The 21263-nt window shown below is 37.4% G+C and overlaps 1 long non-coding RNA gene and 1 pseudogene across 1 annotated transcript in view; one reads left to right on the forward strand and one right to left on the reverse strand.

Annotated features, from left to right (window-relative positions):
- Positions 1 to 21263, forward strand: part of LOC143676429 (uncharacterized) — a 105244-nt gene that overhangs the window by 50158 nt on the left and 33823 nt on the right. Inside the window, exons 2-3 of the long non-coding RNA XR_013172077.1 lie at positions 16391 to 16450; positions 16731 to 16827. This is a non-coding gene — a long non-coding RNA (uncharacterized LOC143676429). The remainder of the gene's footprint in view (positions 1 to 16390; positions 16451 to 16730; positions 16828 to 21263) is intronic.
- LOC143676428 (large ribosomal subunit protein mL42 pseudogene) lies at positions 12497 to 12916 on the reverse strand (annotated as a pseudogene).

Genomic DNA, 21263 nt, shown 5'->3' on the forward strand with positions numbered 1-21263 from the left:
TGTTCATTCAGTGAATGAGTGGGTGAGTGAAGAAAGATATTCTTCCATGGGAGTTAAGTTCTCTTTCTTCTGTTGAGAAAATTTTATGTAGGCAATCCAAATGCAGAATGTAATTTATATATCTATTGATTGATTTTCTCCATGTTATACTGTATCATCTTTGAAATCATCCAACAAGGATAACGTTGTAAAAGGAAACCATTTTGAACTTCAAATCACTTACAAACAGGATTTTACAAATATTAAGAACAACAGTAATGGCTATCGTTTGGATGTTTACTAAGTCTCATGCATTGTTACAACCTGCACATAAGTTGTCTCTTTCTGTGCTCACAAAGAACCAATAAGATCAACACTGTTCCCCATTTTGTATGGCAAATAGAAGCTCAGAATGTAAAGTCAATTGCTCAAAATTTCACGGCTAGTTAGGGAAGAGCCAGGATCCCCAATCCTGGCAGTCTAATTCCAAGCTTGCATTCTTAACCCCTAAGTTGACTGCCAAACATGCTCAGCAAATGTTTTAAACTTTTTTGAGACATAGACCCATTTCATAACATGAAGAAAGCTTTACATTCCTTCCTGAGAATAATTATACACATGTATATTGCATATAATTTCCAGGGAATACAGAACAAAAGCTGCCAACTTTCCCCTTTCACCATCACAAATTCCACGTTCGCTCACAGTAATACACAAATTGCAAAGCCAGAAAACCTACAAAATTATGTAGAGAAATGGAAAGATCTGAAAATTGTGATAAAAAGATTTCTATGGAGTTTACTATAGAAATAAATATTAAGAGAAAAAAATGAGTGCATTGAATTTTTGAGAGTATAAAATATTCTATGCACAAAAACATAGTTTGTTGTTCCAAACTTCAAAACACAATCCCCATACTTGAATATTATCCATGGATCTTCTGCCTCCCAAAGTTCAAACTTCAATGATCTGTAGAGTTCCAAAGCCTCCCTCATGCTAACTCCCGAGGTGACTGTGTGCATGGCTCCTATAAGTACGCATGCCTGCCTCCTCTCCTCCATGCCAAGCTGGATGCAACACTCACTTCTATTCTCAGTTTTAACAACAAATCTATCTGCCCCACTTTTACCAGGTTTTCCCATCTTTTTTTTTTTCATTCCCCTTTGTGCTTTTTGCTCTCTCCCTATGAGATTTCCCCCATAAGTTCCAAACTCATCTCCTTATTTTATGCAAAACATAAGTCTCTCCACTCAGAATTGTGTACACAATCTATTAAGGTGGTTATCGGAATAAAGAAGGTGCTTGGATCTATCCTTTATAGATGTTTAGATTTATAAATATACCCTACTGTCATGTGAGAGGTTTATTGGAAATGCTCTTGCAAGCAGTACCTAAGAAGGAGGTATGAAAGCAGGACTGAGCAGAGGGAAAGTTCAAAATGTGATACAGCTAGCCTCAGCCTGCCCCACAGAGATTTCTCAAGACTGAGATGGCCCTGCAAAGGTGTTCCCAATTAAGGAAAAGGGGTAAGGGCTTTGTACCCCACAACAATACAACAGTAACTGTGGGCTGCCCTAAGGAACTGGTGCATTGGGCAAGGCTCTCAGCTGGGGGTCATTAACACATCTGTGACTCATTAGCAACCAGCATTTAGGCATCTGGGGAAATGAGTGCCTGGATCCTGAAGGCAGATCTGGAAGGTCTCCAGATGCATCCACTACAATCCACCTCTGTGCTATTCAGTTCCACTTCATATAGTATGTTTCTCATGCAAGGGAACAACTTCTGCAAAATTATTGTTGGTCTCTTTCCTGGGGACATTTTAAGAGGGAGGTTAGTGGGGCAAGTAGCAGTGTCAGCCGCCACCACTGGAGTTGTCCTCTAGGCTGCAACTGACATTTAGTCTCCTGACTTACCATTCTAGATTCCCTTTACCCTTGACTGCCATATCTGCTGGTCTTGGTCACTTACCTGGTGGGATGCCTCAAACCCTTATCCCTCCGGGGTCTGAGCCCTTAGTTGTCATGTTCTTTTCAGGAAGCAGCTTCTGCATTTGTCCATTTGCTGTCAAAATTAGGTAGGGTAGTGTCAAGAGAAGGCCATCTGGGTGCCAAATGTACTTCTCCCTGGTTCTGTTGTGTTATAGTGTCCTACATCCTCCTGATGACCACAGTCATTTACCCCTGCCAGGGCTGAGGATTCTTTTCTTCTCTACTCTCAAAGATTCCTGTTACAAGGAGCTTGAAGTAATCAGGTAGAAGCCATAGCTAAGTTTAATGGAAATCCTGTGGAAGCAACCTCTTTTTGGGAACGAGGACCATTAGACATAGAGAACCTAGAGTTGAGGGAATGGAAAGAATAAATTTCCCAAGCGGGTTACTGGTAGTGATAATAAGAGGAGTCTCTCCCTGTAATCCTTCTTTCTCAGAACCATGTATTCCCCCTACTGGGGTACACTACTGCATGTAGTATTTGATGACTGAAGGTGTGTTCTGCATCCTGGAGGTTGGGTCTCTATTATCACTGAGCATTTTTTTCCAGGTTGGTACCTTAAATGTACCTTCAATAAGTCATACCCAGCGAACGTTGCCATCATATTGCTACTGCCACACCTCATTTTCTGTCCAGTGCATCCCTTGATCTGATGCAATACATATAGGATTATAGAATCATGTTGGTCGATCAAACTATTTGTTTTCCCTTAGATAACTTGGTTAGTTGGTCCTCTCAAGGAATGGTCAATGTTAGTCTCTGCTGTTGGAAAGTTAGATAATTGACAGCTGGAGTAACTAGGTCTGCCTTGGTGGAGTGGGAGTCCTTGATTTTGGGCCCATACATGGCCTCCATCCCTGCTTCCACAGCTTCTCCTGCATAAGCTTTGTGTAACACTGGGGTGGCCTTTGACAACTGGTTGTGTTATTCTGTCTATCTGGTTGTGTAGTGTGCTTCAGTGGTGGGTTCATTCTAGTGGACATTATGATGTGACTCAAAGATCTTTACATTTCATGCCCGCTTTTGTAACCTTATCCATGTGCCTCTTCCCTCCTTTTCTCATTCTTTTAATCTTTCTCCTTCCAGACCCCTAACCAATAAGCCAAACCATTTGCCACTCCCCATGAGTCTGAATATATTTTTATTCAACCTACTTTTCTTTCAACACAAAATAGATGACTGTGTACATCATCCAAAGCTCTGTCAATGGGGAGGATGTCCCCTAACTGCTGTCTTTCAGGGCCATGTCTGAGTGGGGCGACAGGGCAACATCAGTCCAATGTATGTTTCCTTTGTCCATGGTATAACAAATCACTCAAAACTTAGTATCTTACAACAACATCAGTTTATTGTTTCTTGGAGAGAGATGACAAACCTGGCCATGAATGGAGGCAAATGAAGTGGAATGAAGGGGAAAATCACAAAAATGAGAATGTCCAGAGTTGTGATTTTGCCATCAACAAGGGTAGGAATTTGGTAAAGGGTAGGATTGTGAGCTGGACAACAAAATTTTCGATGAATACAGGAGAGAAACTAGAAAAAACTTCATGTTTTTACTATATGAAATCCAAATTCCTTGCTTTTATCCTCAGGCCACTGTCCAGTATGGCCTCCATTTGCCTGTTAAATATTCGGCTCCTGCTCGCACTCATCCTTTGAAGGAAGTGCTTCCAGTTCCCTTCTTGTCATTCTCTTAACCCTGAATTTTCTTCCCACCCCATCACATCCCAACCTTCCATGAAATGCTTGCTGTTTATGAACCAACCCAAATTCTTTTTTGGAAGTAAATAGGGACTCAAATATAGCAGACAAATTGATTCTCTATGACGAAACTTCTGTCAGGAGTATATCTCTCCCTTATTTGATACACTGAAATCCCTAAGGCCAGGCCCACCTCTTACTGATATTTATAACGCTGTGCAAAGCACATAATAGGTATTTAATGTTTGATGAATAAATGCCTTAGCACCTTATACTTATGACACATAGCCCTCCATCATATTTTCAAAGCATGTGTCTTTCCTTTGATTTAAAATTTCCATGAAGGCAAAGTCCGGGCCATCATTTTGTTTCTCCTAGCATCTAGCAAAGTATCTCAACATCAAGTTAGTAGCAAAATAGTTCAATTAATTTGTTAATGGAATTATTGCTAATCCCAGACACATGAGAAGGAAAGTTGACCTGTGATATAATTGAAAGAGCAGCCACAGCCAATCCCGTGGGGGTCCCTCCAGGTGAGATGATCCTTGATAAATGCCCTAAATAATAGCAAGCAGAGGGGTTCCCAGGAAGAGGCCAGAACGTTGGCTAAGGCAGCTTCCTTCAGCTGAGCATAATTCCTGAAGAAGGACACAGCTGTGGTTCATCAACATCTAAAATTTCAGGTGAGTAGAAGACTGAGGACCTTAATCTAAGCGGGTATTGGGAAGCACACAACAGCTTCAACCATATCTTTTCTGAAGAGCAAAAAATTGCCGCTCCTTGCTCACTTTTCCATAACAATTATTTTTCTATGATGAAGAAGAAAAAAACAAAACCTAATTTGTTTGTGGTTCCCAGGCCTCACCTCCTCAGAATCCATGCTTCTTCTTTTCATCTTTGAATATTTGAACTGGCATGTGAGGTTGTTTATTTTTGGCTCTGTTCTGTCACATGGATATTGGGAAGTTTCTCAGTGTTGATCGCCCATGACAATACTGCCACTGCTCTGGCCTAGTCAGGTAGGGTCTCCTTGAATCAGCAGGCATCTCCCATGGCTCTGGGTTGCTGGAGGATATATAGGTTGGCCCCAGTCTAAAGATTGTAGCACTAGAAATGATGGGACCTAAAAAGTAAAAATTCCCACCAGTGTCCTTTCGTATTTTCCACTCTCACAGACAAGGCCTACTGCTTGGTTAATGATGCCTACATCAACCAAGGAAGGAGATCAGCTTTTATACTTTTAGTTCTTACTTGTATAATTTCTGTCTTCAACAAGTAGAGGGGGGCAGGATATCTATTGGGCAATCTTGTTCACAGGGATGAATTGTCTCCTTTGTCCCTCCTTGTTTATTTTTTTTAACCTAAATTTATGGACAGCTAAGGAAAGCCTCTTATAGTAAGTTTAGTTTGTTTAAAAATTCCCATCTTTTTGTTAAAAGAAAAGTTTAAAAATGGAGCACTTCCATCTCACAGAGTCCCTGGTAATCCTATGCGTTTTCTTGAACATGCGGCATTCAAACTGACAACTCCAGAGTTAAAGGTGGTTTGTACTTGGGTGGTTCCAGCTGTTCTCTTCACTGCTGGATAATAAACACCAAAAGTGACTTAAGTGGACACAGTCTCTCACTAGGGCTCTCCACTTATTCTGGGTCTCAGAGCAGAGCTAGAGAGTAGAGACCACTTCCTCGAGCCTTATGTGCTTAGAAAGTTGATTTACTGGGATGTTAAACCAGCATTGGCTTCAGCTCCCCATGTCTTAACTGAAGGCTCCAATTCTACTCTGCTTTTTAGTTCTGTTCCCTAAGGCCATTTGTCATCTCTGTTTCTTCTCTTCTTGAATAAAGCTTTGCAAGCAAGGCAAATTCAGATCTCTCATGAATTACAAAGCTTCTCTAATAATGCCCTACTGTAAGGTACTCTTGTAATAACATGCTTTAACTCAGCCTGGTTTTCCAAACTCTTCAATAGCACCTTGTCATATGGCTCATTGCAAAAGTCTCTCTGGGTATTAACACATTTCCAGAGAACTTTCCTCCTTCCCATTGGTGAATGGTGGGAAAGTGGAGATATGAGTCCCAGAAATTCTCCATATTATCAAGTACACTTTCCAATGCTGTCAACTATTTCGTCAAAGAGGTGACTCCCTAGTAGGACTGAGATCATGAGTACTTTCTAATGCCAAGCCCTGTAAATTTTCTTTTAATTTCTTTCTCCTCTCTGTCTCTGAAAACTGCCATTGCTGCAACACAGCATGCTCTCTCCAAACCCAAAATGTTTCTGTCTGTTTCTTGGAATTGAACTGCCTGAGAATATATCTAGCTTATGGTTAATAAGTTATTGATCCTACGAGGGGTTCTGGTGCTTGCCTGAAAACTGATTCCATAGTAGGTGTTCAAGATCTGAGAGTTGCTACCTCAACAAATGGAGTTTGGTAGGGGCCTTTGGTCATACAAAGCATTATCAAGAACACCATTTTCCTTCCAAAAGGAATGTTATCCTTCAGGGTCCATCAAGGTAAATTTCTAAAACCCTCTTCCCTGCTACTTAGGATGTTCTTGGCTCACATAATAAAAGGATATGTGGTTTTTTTCCTAAAATATTCTATCTTGAACACTGTGTCTCTAATGCAAGAACTGCAAAGTGGATCTCTGAATAGATCACTATCTTGGATTCTCTAAAAGGCTGCTGTGGGACTTTTCCTTTAGGGTTCTTACAAGGGCTATTTTTCAGCATAAAGGGTTATGAAGTACACCCTGAAAAATGTCCAAAAAGCTATGTGTAAGAACCCATGAGGAATCATCTTAAATCTTCCTAATGTATTAAGAAAAGGTTTAAAAATTACATTCTTGCTTCATCTTTACTCTGAAACCGTGTTTTCGAATAGCAGTCTGGATTTCGGTTTGGTCCTAAGCCTCTTTATATCTTTTTCAGAAACTTCTGGTGGGAAAAACTGGGGATGCTTTTGGTTTGGTTTTGTTTTTAAACATTTTTTTCTACTGTGAAATATAACATATATACAAAAAAAGCAATACATTTAAAAGTACTTTGTAACCAGTAGTTATAGAATAGATTTCCAGAGTTTGGTATGGGTTTACTGTTCCACAATTTTAGGTTTTTCCTTCTAGTGGCTCTAGAGACTAGACACTAGAGACTAAAAGAAATAACAAATGATAGTCATTTAATTCAGTTGTCATAATCATTTGTTAAATCATATGTTCTCTGTTATAACCCCTCCTTCTCCTTTGATCCTTCTCCCAGTCTTTAGGGCTATTTGGGCTCTGCCCATTCTAACTTTTTCATGTTGGAAAGGGCTGTTGATAATATGGCATAGGGGCATGGAACTAGTTGATATTCTGGAGAGCTGGCCCCTCTGGGTTCCAGGACTAATATGGCCTAGGAACCCATCTGGAGGTTGTAGATTTCTGGAAAGTAATCATAGTGCGTGAAACTTTTGTAGAATCTCAGGGATAGCCCTAGTGCTCTTTATGCTTGACAGGAGTGGTTTTGATTGACATTCCAGGGTAAATAGCAATATCTAGCTGAAGCTTGCATAAGAGTAGCCTCCAGAATAGTCTCTTGATACTATTTTAACACTCTCTGCCATTGATACCTTATTTTCTTACATTTTTCCCCCTTTTGGTGAGAAAGGCATTGTCAATCAGGTTTTTTTCTTTCTTAAACCTAGAAATTCTGGCCTATTTTTATTTGTTCTACATTCTTCTCAAAAATCGAATGATTTCTTGTTTAGTTCATATCTCTATCATTTTATGATAGATGATTGAAATAAATCAGTTGTCACTTCCAAAGTCTGCCCTAGAAATCTTTGTAGCCAGATCAGTTACTTCATTAGCTACATTTCTATTTTCTGCAGGTAGCAGTTTTGCTGAACTTTCCACCATTACTTAATCAACATCTTCTTTCTTTCAGTCTCCAATAACATTGCACTTACTTTCCTTTAAACCTTCACTGATGGCCTCTTTGAGGCTCATTGGTCTTTGCAACATTCTACTTCAAGGCACCAGAATCTGTTACAGTTACTCTTGTGCTATAACAAATTCATCCAAAAACTAGTGGTGTAAAACAACATTCTTTTTGTTTTGCTCATGATTTTTATGCATCATTAATTTGTAGATGGACTCAGATGGGTGAATCCTACTTAGAGTCTCATACAGTTACCGTCAGATATCAGTTGGGGCTACAGTCATCTGAAGGTCAACTGGACTGGAGGTCCAAGAAATCTCACTCTCATGGCTGGCAGTTAATGCCAGCAGTCAACTGGAAACTCATCTTGGAACTCACCTTCCTACAAGTGGTCTCTACATATGACTTAACTTGCTTGCATTGTGATAGCCTCTGGGAGTTGGACTCCAAACATGGCAACTCAGGATTCCATTTACGAGTGTTCTTGTGACCAAGGTAGAAGCTGCATCATCTTTTATGACCAAGCCTCTGTAGCAATGTGATCACATACACCAGTTCTCCCATACTCTATTAGACAAAGTAGTTCTAAACCCATCCAGATTCAAGGTGAGGAGCCTCAAAGAATTTTACAGACATTTTGTAAAACCTACCACAGGGGCGTTGCTGTTTTGTTTTCCCCTGAGTTGCCAGCCCTTATAATGGTATCAGACACATAGAAGATGTTCCATAAGTAGTTTTTGAAGTAATGGCTTTGAGTAAGGAAAAGAAAAGGAACTCTGTGAGTGATGCTAAAACTTGTGAGGCCCCATGTAAGGTCTCCAATCCTGGAATCTTCAGAAAGAGAACAGGCACTACTATTAGCTACTTTAGGGGCTGTAATTACTCACCTGCCTAAAAGCAGAGGGTTGTACTTATTGCTTTTCTCTTGGTCCTTTTCACTTTTGGATTATTCTAGGCTCAGGGTAGAAACTTATACTACCAGAGCTTTTATCATCATTTTTGGAAAGCAGATTCCCATACCCCAAAACTATGTAGCGATATGATCATCTTGGAGCAGTCTCGAGTAACATATGAAAAACAAGTGATCTGAAAGTATCAGAAGGTGAACTTTCCAAGTATTCTATTCTAGAGAGTAAGTTTGGCCATACAGACATCCAGCAGAGTGTCTTTCTCTGTTCCACATTAGTCTGGATATAGTAGAATGTTTGAACTGTCTTGTGCCACTGGATACAGAGAAATACCTCATGTGGAGGAGGGGAGTTAGAGGAATCTCATATACCAGCACCAAATATCTAGACTCTGAATTTCAATAAATGCATATTTTATATGTTATACAAAATTATAAACAAAACAAAAGCATTAAAAACCATTGCATGGTCCCCTTAGCACCCACACCTAACAAGTTACCATATTGAAAGTAGAATTGTCTACTGAGAAATGTCAGGCATCTTGTTTGGATCCTGTGAAACATAACAATTTCTGTGATGCATGTGTAGTGAAGCCAAGAAGTCCATCTGCCAGCCCGGAATTTCATCCTTTAAATACCTTGTTATGGCAGTACAAAAGAACACAATGAGTTCTGTTTAGGGTGTCAGTCTTCCATCTCTGGGCTAAAAGGATTAGTTCTAAATTGCACATCATTACATAAGACTCTGCTAGAAAATGTTTGCTTCTTTTGTCCTTAAAAGTACTTCATGGAGTTTAATAAATAGCCAAGTAATATTCACTGAACTAAAGAAATCCATCGATGTATTTACTTGGCATTCTAATTTGTGTTGTTATTTACTTAATATACAAAAGTGGAGGGAATTTTCAAGTACAAGGTTTGTTGGCATGGCCGAGGATTGAGGACAGGCCATATAGTTCGATGGTTAAAAGCATGAATTTTGGAGTCAGTTGATCTGGTTTTAGCCCCTTCAGTTAATAACAGTGTAGCTTTAGGAAATTTATTTACCTTCTCTATGCTTAATTTTTCTCATTGGTAACATGGGGATAAAGTATTCACCTTTTAGAGTTTGCTATAAGGGTTAAATGAGATAACATATAATCCACAAATAGTGCTTGGTATAAGATGCTCAGTTAGTTACTATGGCTGATAAAAGGGATCATACATTTTCAGTTAGTGCATGTGTGTGTTTGTGTGTGTGTGTGTGTGAGAGAGAGAGAGAGAGAGAGAGAGAAGGTCAGAGAGAGAGAGAGAAGGTCAGAGAGAGAGAGAGAAGGTCAGAGAGAGAGAGAGAAGGTCAGAGAGAGAGAGAGGCGGCGAAAGGGAATATTTGGGAAGGGCACAGAAAGAACATTGTTGAGCATGTAATATGGGTTTGATGGGTTTTGTTGGTTTATTTGATGATGGGATTTTGAACTTTAAGATATTGGAAGTCAGGATGCATAAGGACACATGTCATGTGACTTATGTCACTTTGTGACTTGCAAACCTTTTCTACTTCCTGCTCCCCATTTTCTTCCCATTTCAATATACTTTTGTACCCTGGGACTTCTGTGCACTTGTCATCAGAGGCCTGTACTTTGAATCATCTTTACAAGGCTCAGCTGTCCACTAGATGAGACAATTGGAAAGTTAACAGTCCATTACAGTGTTCCCTGCAAGCAACTTAGAAGTATTTTCATTTTATTATGAGAAGGAAGCCCAGAGCGATATATAGATAATAGTTAAGTTTTTGTGGAACATGAGTTGGGCAAGGAGTAAAAGATTTTGAGGTGAGGGAGCCCTTTCCTACCTTTTCAGATGCTCGGGTGAGATCATTATTGTTTTTGATCCTTCTGTTTTAGGCCATTTGTAAGAAAGACATTCTGCAGTATGATGCAGTAATATTGCTATTATCAATTAGAAGAAGAATAATTTCCAAAGCTTAATGCATATTTCTATATTGGTTTTGTTCAGAAAAAATAATACATGTGTTTAGCTGTGTACGTAAATAAATAGGATGGAAATAACCTATTTCTAGTTTTTAAAATGCTTTCTCAAAAAGAAGAAAAAGATTTTTATTTCACCTTAGTACAGTTCAGTTTAAAAACAGCTCTGTTAACACCCTTCCAATAACCTTTAAAATATTACTTATGAATCTATGCACTTCAATAAAATATTTCCTGTTTTTCATTCCCCAAGGCTAAAGTGACACAATTATTAGCTTTCAGTGGAGTTAAACAATAACTACTCATGCTTACCTTTGTGAAAGAGTGGAAAACAAATATACCTTGAAACATGTAACAGGTGAAAAGGCTCATACTTCAGCCCTTTCTCACATTTTTTTCTACAAGTGCCCAAGGAGTTAAAAAACAAATCTTTTAAACAAAATTTTTCTCCACTTCTAGTGATGGATAAAGTCCTTTCTGCCTTTAAATTTTAACACTGTCATGGTTTTTACTTTTTAAAAAATTTTTGATGTGTTTTTATTGAGATCTCTTCACCCACCATGTAATCCATCCAAAGTATACAATCAGTGGTTCACAATATCATCACATACTGTGTATTTATCCCCAGGATCATTTTTAGAACATTTGCATTACTCCAGAAAAATAAATAAAAAGAATAGAGTAAAACCCCATGTATCCCATATCCCTTACCCCTCCCTCTTATTGACCACTAGTATTGCAAATAATCAATTTTAAAACTTATAATAGAGATAGATTAACTAAGACAGTGTAGTATTGACATATATATGTCTATTTTTATTTTTATTTATTTTTAAATTTTGTATATGTGTATATCAGTGTAACAAAGCAAAACATCCAGAAGTAGATCCATGGGCAAACAATGTCATGCTTTTTAATTGGGAGAATCTTTAATTCCATGTCATAGCAGTTACCATGTGCCAGGTGTCATTTTAGACACTGGGGATAAACCCCAGTAAAGAAAAGAAACCCAGATGCCTGCCATCATGGACTTACAGTGTGGTGAAGGGAGACAGAAAATCACCAATATAAATATGTATAGCAGGTGGCAACTGTGAGAAAAAGAAAACCAAGGCAGGAAAGGAATAGGGAGTGTCCGTGGGGGTGAAGAAGGAGGTGTGGTTTTAGATAGGGTGGTTAGGGTGGGTCTTTTGAGAAAACAACATTTAAGGAAAGACTTGGAGGAAGTAGAGGGGGGAGCCCTGTTTTAAGGAACAGTTACTGGGCTGGTGAGGCACAAGTGGGGACAGCTGGCTGAGAGTGGCATGAAATGAAATGTTAAAGGGGGCCAGTCCAGTAGTCAGCTGGCAGGACTTTGGCTTCTGGGCTACATGGGATGGGAAACCATTACAAGTCTGTTTACATCTGTTTGCCTCTCAAGATCATTCTTCATTCTTTCCCATCCTGTACTTTAGTCATTTTTTTCCTCCTGACTCATCACGTTTCCCCCTTTTAACCCCTTTCCTCCTGTATCAATTATTCAAGTGTTTCCTCTGTCAGAGAAGCAGAGATCTAAAGGCCTGTTTGCCGTGATCAGAGCCCTCTGGCAGCCCTATGCCTACTTGTGTCAGGGCCCAGAACCTGCTAAAATGCAGATGCCTTGGTCTCATTCAAGACCTACTGAATCAATCCTAGTCTTTGCAATCAGGGTCCAAGTAGCTACATGTTTGACAAGCTTCCAGGGTAAGTTCTTTTTTCACTTTAAGTCCTGAAAATTACAATCCTACATTATAAAACAGCATCCTTGCGGTGGGCATCCAAGCAGTTTCTTATACCCAATTGCTCCAGACAGAACTCAGGAATTTTTTGGCTTGGCTGTGTTGTAGTTTTACTGACTTTAATATGCTAACCTTTTTTTTTTAATACAAAAAGATATTTTATTACTATTTTACTATGTAACATAGTAATAAATACATCAGATTATATTTCTCAAATGGCAAATAAGGCAAAAGATAACATTTCTCTTTGAGTCCTAAAGAGAACTTGAAAATCATCTCTCTTTTGAGGGGTTCAGTTTCCTCTGACATCTGTGATACTGCCCATGAGGATACCAATGGTACTTAGCAGTAAAGAACCTTTTGATAAGCTGTTCCATCATGGGTCCTTGCTTAAGATTTTCTTCTAAGCTGGTTTTCAGCACTTGGTCATGTGTTTCTTCATTATTATGCACAGGATCTGGTTGAGAGACAGGTTTTGCGTGTTCATATGGAATAGCCACAGAAGGGTGGTAGCATACTATTGTCCTGCCATTGGACGTCAAAGCAAGTTCTACTTTGCAATTATAGTCATCTGGAAGAAAAGAGAATGTAGATTTATGACAAAAGCAATATAAAGCTCCATTTTGGATTGGAAATAAATGTTTCAAGATAGTCCCAATTGATATCGCCCATTTTGCTGGTGCTACTGCCATGGTGAATCACAGTATATATTGGATGGTATAAAAAGATGTTTTGAAGAGAAACTCCTTTAAAAATCTACTTCTAGGCACACATATCTTTAAGCCTCCACAGATGTTCACTGTGAACCCACCACCTTGTCCCCCGTATGCTGATCTTTTATTTCTGTTGTTATTCAGTGTTCATCAAAGACTTTATCTTGTGAAGTATTTCATCATTAATTATTCATGAGAATCATTATGCTTCATCCTCAGTTTGTTCCACATGAGACCTGATGACTTATTTTTTTTACCATTATCCTTGAATTGGAAATAAAGATATGCAAAAGTTAATAAATGCTGTATATCATAATTTTTCTTTGCTAAGTTGGTAGCACTGAACTTTGAGGTGTTCTTAGAGTTGTAGAGAAGGAAAATGATTCACCCATTTACATGATAATAAAACTTGTATTGGAGAATTCATATTTCCCAATAGCATATCCAGCACTGCTTTTACATTACATCCAATCTTTTAGTCAGGGAGAGACTAAATTGATGATCTCCAGATTATTTCTGTAACAATTCTTACAATTTCCAGAGTTCAAAACTTCTAAGCAAGTGTTGTCCTCTCAGTTTATGTAGATTTCATAATTTAAGTTTCCCTGAACTCGAATTTGCTATTTCAAGGTACTGGCGCAAATCAAGCCTGTCAAAAATAAAGAACCAGGGGGGTGCTTTTATGTGCCAAGCAGATAAGAAATATCCCCCTGAGTAGCTAAATGCAAACCTTCCTAAGATTTGTTCATTTGGCCTCTTACTAATAATTTAGGATGTTCCATAGCAGAGAGAGGGTGTGGTATTTTGACGGAAGGAGCTGCATGATGGCTTTTAGGTTTAAACCTGCCTTCTAAGCTGGAGAGGATCAGTTGATGGGGTCTTTATATTGTACTCTGGTCAGACTGTATCTACAGCAAACATACAAAAAGCATGCATTTCTTCTCAAATCTTAGTATTTACAGCTGCTAGTTAAAAACACATCTAAAGGTGTGCCAAAATCTGAAGCAAATGATCCATACATCTTAAGAATATAAAACATTAAACTTGTGAATATTTTAATAGTTATGTAATATAATAGAGCATCTTATAAGAAAAGGTTCTTGCAGAATTTCTGCTTCTCTATGCCTTTGGTTAAATTGTTTAAATCAACATGTCTAAAATTAGTGCGCTTTCCAAGAAGATAAAACTTCCTATGCATTCTTATTTCTACTGACTCAATAACTTTTGTCAGAAAATGTCAAAGTTGTTTGGATTCAGTTAATTGGTTTCCCAAGTATGGGCATCCGTCTTCTGTTAGACACTGCCCCTCTTCAGCTCTAATGCTTGTTCTGGATTGATCTGTAAATACCAAGAATTATTTACCAGCTAAGTTACTGTAGAGGTAATTTTCAGAATAATTATTCATCTTTTTCTTTGGTAAAGGGGCATATACGAGCTCTAAATATTAGATGAATTAGATGGAATAGGAGGATTAATTCATGAAAAATATGAGGAAAAATCATTATAAATTATATACCCTTAAAGCCCTTATTTATATTAGATTTTTACTTAAGGATTATAGAGGATTTTGAAAATCCTCAATCTGAAAAGGACCTTAAAAATTATTTAGTTCAGGAAAACTAGCAACAACAATGATGTTAAAATATAACTAACCTGTGAGCATTCGCTGTCTGTTGGACATTGTTTTAAGAGCTTTACATATGTGTAGCCTCATTCAATCCTCACAACAATCCTATGTCATAAATATTTTTATCTCCAAGTTGACAGATAAGGGAACTGAGACACAAAATGTTTAACAGATATGTCTGAGTTCATAGAGCTAGCAAGTGGAAGAGACAGTACTAAAACTGAAGAAATACCTGTAAGGTTATCCCAGCCAGCCCTATCCATAGAAAGTGTACACAGCTGTCCTGAGGGTGTGATTTGAAGGTGCAGGAAGGTCTACTTAAATATGTCACCTTTTTTTTGGGGGGGGGGGGGAGTGAAGGTGGGAGTATCCTTTTTCTTTTACTTTAAAAAAATGACTTTTTAAATTGTATAATATAACATATATACAAAGCAAAGAAAGATAAAAGCAATGATTTTCAAAGCACTGTCTAACAAGTAGTTACAGAACAGATCCCCGAGTTTGTCATCGGCTACAATTCCATCATCTCACACTTTCCCTTCTGCTCCAGACACTGGAGGTGAGAAGGAAAATACACACACACACACACACATACCTATATATATACATACATATATATATACATATATATTATCATTACGGTCTCCTTTTTTGTGAAAAATAACATATACAAAAAAGCAATAAATTTCAAAGCACAGTGCAACAATTAGTTGTAGAACAGATTTCAGAGTTTGATATGAGTTATAATTCCACAGTTTTAGGTTTTTACTTCTAGCTGCTCTAAGATATTGGAGACTAAAAGAAATATCAATATGATGATTCAGCTCTCATACTCGTTTGTTAAACCCTTTCTTCTCTGTACAACTCCACCATCACCTTTGATCTTTCTCCCACTCTTCAGGGGTATTTGGGTTATTCCCATTCTAGCTTTTTCCTGTTGGAAAGGGTTAATACATCACCTTAATTTACACCACTGGCTCAAATTCCCATCAATGGAGAGAGACCATTATGCTAAGTTATTGCCACCAAAAGGCAATATTTAAAAAATAGTACCTAAGAAGAACTGCCCATTAATAATAGAAAGGCAAGTTAGATAGGTTGCTGGGAGAGATTTGATTGATAAAAAGAGAAAAAAGAAAATGAAAGAGCTGTCGAAGATGAAGCACCATAATATAAACTCTTGGTGAATCCTAGTGAAATGGAAGCATGATAAAGACAAATATTCCCCCTCCAATTTGGCTTTCATTAGATGTGGAAATTATCCATCTTAAATTGTCTTTTCATTTGGGAGATATAATCATACTAGATAGTTAAGATTTTACCATTTGCAGTAGTAAATTTGATTAGTAGCAAAAATTATCTATATATAATTTCCATCTTCCTCATACTTGTCTTTTGGAACAGAGACTCTTAATTAGGGTCCCAGATAAGGGTCTGAGGTAGAAGCAGGGGTGGACTCACTGAATTGACATATGAAATTCAATGTGAGAATACAAACACTGAGAAGATTGTCCAAAGACTGCATCAAATTTTTATAGGCATATGTGAACTCCAAAGAATGTTAAACTATCAGAAAATCAACCTATCATAGTGTTACTTCTTACATATCATCTGAAATTAGTACCTGTTGGACATGGGCTTTAACAGCTAAGAGAATATAACATGCATACAACTGTTCTGATTTATGTATCCTAATAAACATCCAGTGCTATATTCAGGCTGATTTTTTGGAAAGCAAAATATAATTTTCAAAATAACCAAGAGTATGATGATATTACACATTACAGATTTGCTAAAACTATCTTTTCACTGTGTTTCTGCAACAGATGCAACTATTCAGGATTGGTGTTTTAAAGTAAATGATATGCAACAAGGCAGTGAGACAGGTATGTCAACAGAAGTTCTTGGGAAAGGATTTGGCAATTGGAAGGCGCAGTCTATTAATTAAAAATGTTTTTCAAAATGAACAAACTGATCTGATTTTCTTGGTGAGCTGTTATCAGGTTGAGTCCTTAAGACATTTTCTTTCCTCTGTGTTTAACAACAAATGTGGGCCAATTGCTGTGTTAATTGAAAAGGATTGTTTTCTAGTTGCCAAGAAACGGCCTTTCTTACTTTATGCTGGCCATTATGTGCACAGATCAAGCTTCCTGATTTTTCTTTTAGGGTTTAAGAAGATAGGCTGCTGTAATTTGGTTGTCCCTTGAAGAGAGGAGCACAGCAAGAAAGCTCTCAGGGGTGTTGTTCCATTTCAATTTACCAGGTGAGGTCTGGATTTGAAAGTGCTACCTTCTTCTTCATGCTTAAACTTTCCTTAGTCACCTAAGTGCTTTTGTGTTGAGTTATTGAATGATCTAAAATGAGGGTTTTAGTTGGGATAGTTTCATGTAAAATCATGCTAAATTGATTTTTTTCCAGGTAAAGATTCTGAGGGAAAAAAAAATAGAAATAAAAATAGATGTCCATGAAACTGTCTCTACAGCTTGTTTCTTCTTGGTTTCAGGGTAGTAAATACACGTAAACCAAGAGGCTGTGAATGTGTTCAGGGTTTAAATATTGAAATTATTGCTACAGAAGCAAATGTCATTATTTCGATTTAAAGAAAAGATTTCAAATCTTGTTTGATTCGTTCCAACTGAGAAATGTGCTTTATGTGTGTGTTCACTTCAAAGGGAATACTTGCTGATCCTGTGTATAATTTGGTTACTTGTCTTTCTTTCTTAAAAACCTCTCTATATTTTAATTATCTTTTTCCCTTTGTCCTTTTGGCTATTTTAACATTCTATCTTAAAGATAAAACCGTGGTCCTTGCCCTTACTGAGATTTACTGATAGCTGTAATACATATTAAGCTTTCCTTCTTCTAAAGAAAGGAAAGTAGCATTTCTGGATTCAAAGTTTAGTAGCCCCCAGGCTCACAAATGCAATGCTCCTTTTGGGTAGAAATGTGGAAGAAATGCTCAAAAGCACTCTATCATTTGCATTTGAGTCAGGTCATCCTCCCACCCACCCCGTTGGGGGTGTTTGACATCTGCTTAGGTTGAATTCTGCATACCCGGGAACCTATACTTAAGCACCATACACGTTACATAGACTGTTCCTTGAACACAGGTGCTATCAGCTTTGCAGATACATTAGCTGAGCGGTGTTACTGATGTTTTTCCAAAGTCATATTTTATCTCTTCTCTTAAATGCTCCTAGGTTTCCTAGGAGCACATTTCCTTTAAAAGGACGATTACCCAGAATGGATACAAGTCAGGTCAAATATTTGTTGTCTCATTAGGTGAGTTTCCATTTATTCAGAGTCTAAGCCACCTAGGTTTAACTATGATCTGTGTAACATGAATCCTAATTGACGCTGGGAAGAAAGCATTGCAGCGTGCCTTTACCTGATAATATGATTTGGGTTTTCCACATGTGAACCAAAACTTCAGGTAGGAAACAATTCATGGAATAATGTTGATGAAGTGATAGTTGAATATGAATGTGAAATCCATCCATTTATTTTTGACTTGTCAAACTGGGATCTCCTCCTTTCTTGACCTTCTATGTATTTTTTAAAGGAGCTGAAGAATCGCAGTATTATCTATCAGCCATCACAAATTCATTGCACTGTATTTCTGACTTATTTAGTAGTTAAAATTGAAGTGGTCTGTCTAAACAAATGCAGCGTTTGTGGTTATGTATAACTTGATGTGACTTATCAGCATTTTTAATTTTGCTGGTCCTGAGCGTCTGTTTCCAGGTAAGATGTTATCAAACAATTCTTTTTAGTTCTTAGTTTACATTCCATTCTTTACTTTGTCAAAAAGTGGTTTTATTTTGGCCTGAAAATATACTTTTGGATATCATTGGTACCATGGTGCTTAAAATATTTATGCTGGTAACATTTTTGATAACTCGTGTGCTTGCTAAGTATGTGGGACAGGTGGAATAGAGCAAAAGTCAGACAGATACACTATCTTATAGAACAGATTTATCCCAATATCTAGTGACTATTTTTGCTACGTCAGTATAGCAGAGTAATTGTGACATTAGTAAAATAACTATCAAGTTAAATATTTAATAGTGTAACAAAAGTCTGATTTCATTCTGAGTGATTACTCTATATATTTATTAAACATGTATTAACTGATATTGATTTGACTCCGTGGATTAAGAATTTAGCAAAAAAGAATGAAATCCATCTAGGCTGGGATTGAAATCAGCAACTATAACATTTTTACTCAACTGTAATTAAGAAGAGGTGAATGGGGCGGGCCACAGTGGCTCAGCAGGTAGGAATGCTTGCCTGTGATACCAGACGACCTGGGTTCGATTCCCGGCACTTGCCCATGTTAAAAAAAAAAAAAAAGAAGAGATGAATGGTGTTGACAGTTTGTAGATCACAATGGCTGAACTATCATAAAATTGGAGACTTTTGAGGGCATTTATTGATTATTAAATCTTATGGCTTTGAAACTTTATTCCCAGGAGTTTTATAGAGTCCCAAAAAACATTATAACAAGGATAGGGGTTGTTGGGCAAGGGGAATGGTTAGCTGGTAGTTGCTATACTTTTCTAGCTTGTCTTCAAGGACACGGATAGCCTGAGTCTTTGATAAACCCTTTTGGGAGTCAAGATGCATTTCATTTACAGCATTGCTTTGATCCTCTATTCAAGAAACTCAGTCAAGTATGAGATTAATTTGTTAGATCTCATTTATAGGAGATCTAACAAATTGGCTTTCGACTTGTCAGTTCTTATATTGTAAGCATGCTTTAACACTTATTTCATTGTTCTAGAATTATTACAGGGATCTAATAGTCCTTAGTGAGGACCAAGAAGCTTAGCAATGCTTGTTTTCTTTTTAAAATACCACCTACTTTTTAATTTTTTTGAAAATTTGGATATCTATTTTACAGCATATCTCTTTAACATCATTTCAAAGATATCTAAAAACACTTTTGTGCCTTGCTTGCAAATTTTCCTATCATCTATTGATAGGAAATTTAAATAACTTGAGAACAATAAGTATATAAAGTAATAAATAATATATAAAGTATACAAAAGTAATTAAGTGCTTCTTACTCTCTTTTTACCTACAAATGTTCTCTTAATCATATTGGAAGGTTATTTGCCTAAATAGAGACTATTTATACAAATTATTTAAGTATCTTAATTTTTCTGCTGTTTGCCTGTGTAAATCAGCACCAGCTCCTCCTCTGGTTCTGATAAGGCAAAAGGCACGTTCCTTTTTTTTTGTCCTTAATTTTTTTGTTAAACTGGAATTTCAACTCCTCAACTGCAATGTTATGATTTTGGAACCACTCCTTTTTCAGTTCTTGTTCTCAACATTAATAAAACCCGAGAGTGTTCTTTTCTCTTCCTTTGAGCAGTTGTTCTTGCTTTGACAATATTCGGAGCGTTTTTGATTGCCACAGTGGTTGGGGGTGGGGAGGAAGGTGCTAGTGGCAACCAGTGGATGGAGGCCAGGGATGCTGCTGAGTGCACCACGATACACAGGCCATTTCCCCACCACAAAGAATGACCTGACTCCCAACGTCAGTAAGGCCGAGATTGGCAAACCAGGCTTTAGAGGAATCACATACTGTATCTTGGCTAAATATACGGTTATGGGCCAGAATTTTTGTCTCCAGGACATCCTGAAATTGCATATGCCTTCATTTCTTTTATTTATGACATTGACCTACACGATCATACCTAAGTTTTCAGTAAATTTTGGGGAATCTGCATAATTAAAGTGTAGGAGACACGATTTAACCAGATTGTCCAGTTTTCCTTTCCTTGATTACTCCAGTACCAACATGACAGTAGTTCCATTACCTTTTAGTTTGTGTCATGTCCATATTGCTAAATAGTGATTTGTCTGAATGACTTATAGAATATTTCCTTCCTTGCTTCTACTTGCAAATAGAAAAAGTCACCTCTAAGGCAAGACAAGAATATTATCTGTTTAAATGCTATTCTAGATTTCCATGTCCAAAATCATTCTTCCTCTTGTTCATTCTACAGCTATTTATTGACCATTTATTATGTGCCAGAAACTGTCTTATGTCAGAAATACAACAGTGAAAAAGACAGAAATCCCACTTCTGGAGGAAATCAGGAGATCTAAAATCCTATTTTTCCTTCAATTATTTTTGATTATGTATTGAAAACAAAATATCATCAACCACAAAAACTAGTGCATCATAAATATATGAAAATTTTCTCATACTTTTCTTTCATTTTAAACTCTCTGTTTTTCCTGCCAAGAAACTGCCAAGATTGCTTCCACTGATGCCTGAACTCCTCTTCCTAATGAAGTCTCTTTTTTTCAGTTATAACTTGTTTGGTTTGCATTCTAGAGAAGACTGACTATAAATTTTGATGGGAAGGAAATAAAATATTTGATGAACCAAGGAAATATTAGTAAGAATAGTCAACCTGGCATTTAGGGGAAAAGGCATTAAGGTAAAGATGGAAAATTGTGAGAGGAAAGAGATCAGTCATGCCTGAAATTTTTTTTTTTATTTACTAAGCCAAGAAAAAAGAAAAAGAAAGAGCAATAATGTATCTTTCCAGTACAACTGTAACTCAAAGTAATTCTTTTCCTCTGTTGAATATGTGTGTTTCTGGTGAGTTCTTTAGTTTTCCTTTCTTATTTTAAAACTCATTTCTCACCAGTCACTGATAAGGTTATTGGTTTCTTTTTTAG

Source organism: Tamandua tetradactyla, chromosome 3 (assembly GCF_023851605.1).
Source record: "Tamandua tetradactyla isolate mTamTet1 chromosome 3, mTamTet1.pri, whole genome shotgun sequence".
Classification (NCBI taxonomy): domain Eukaryota; kingdom Metazoa; phylum Chordata; class Mammalia; order Pilosa; family Myrmecophagidae; genus Tamandua; species Tamandua tetradactyla.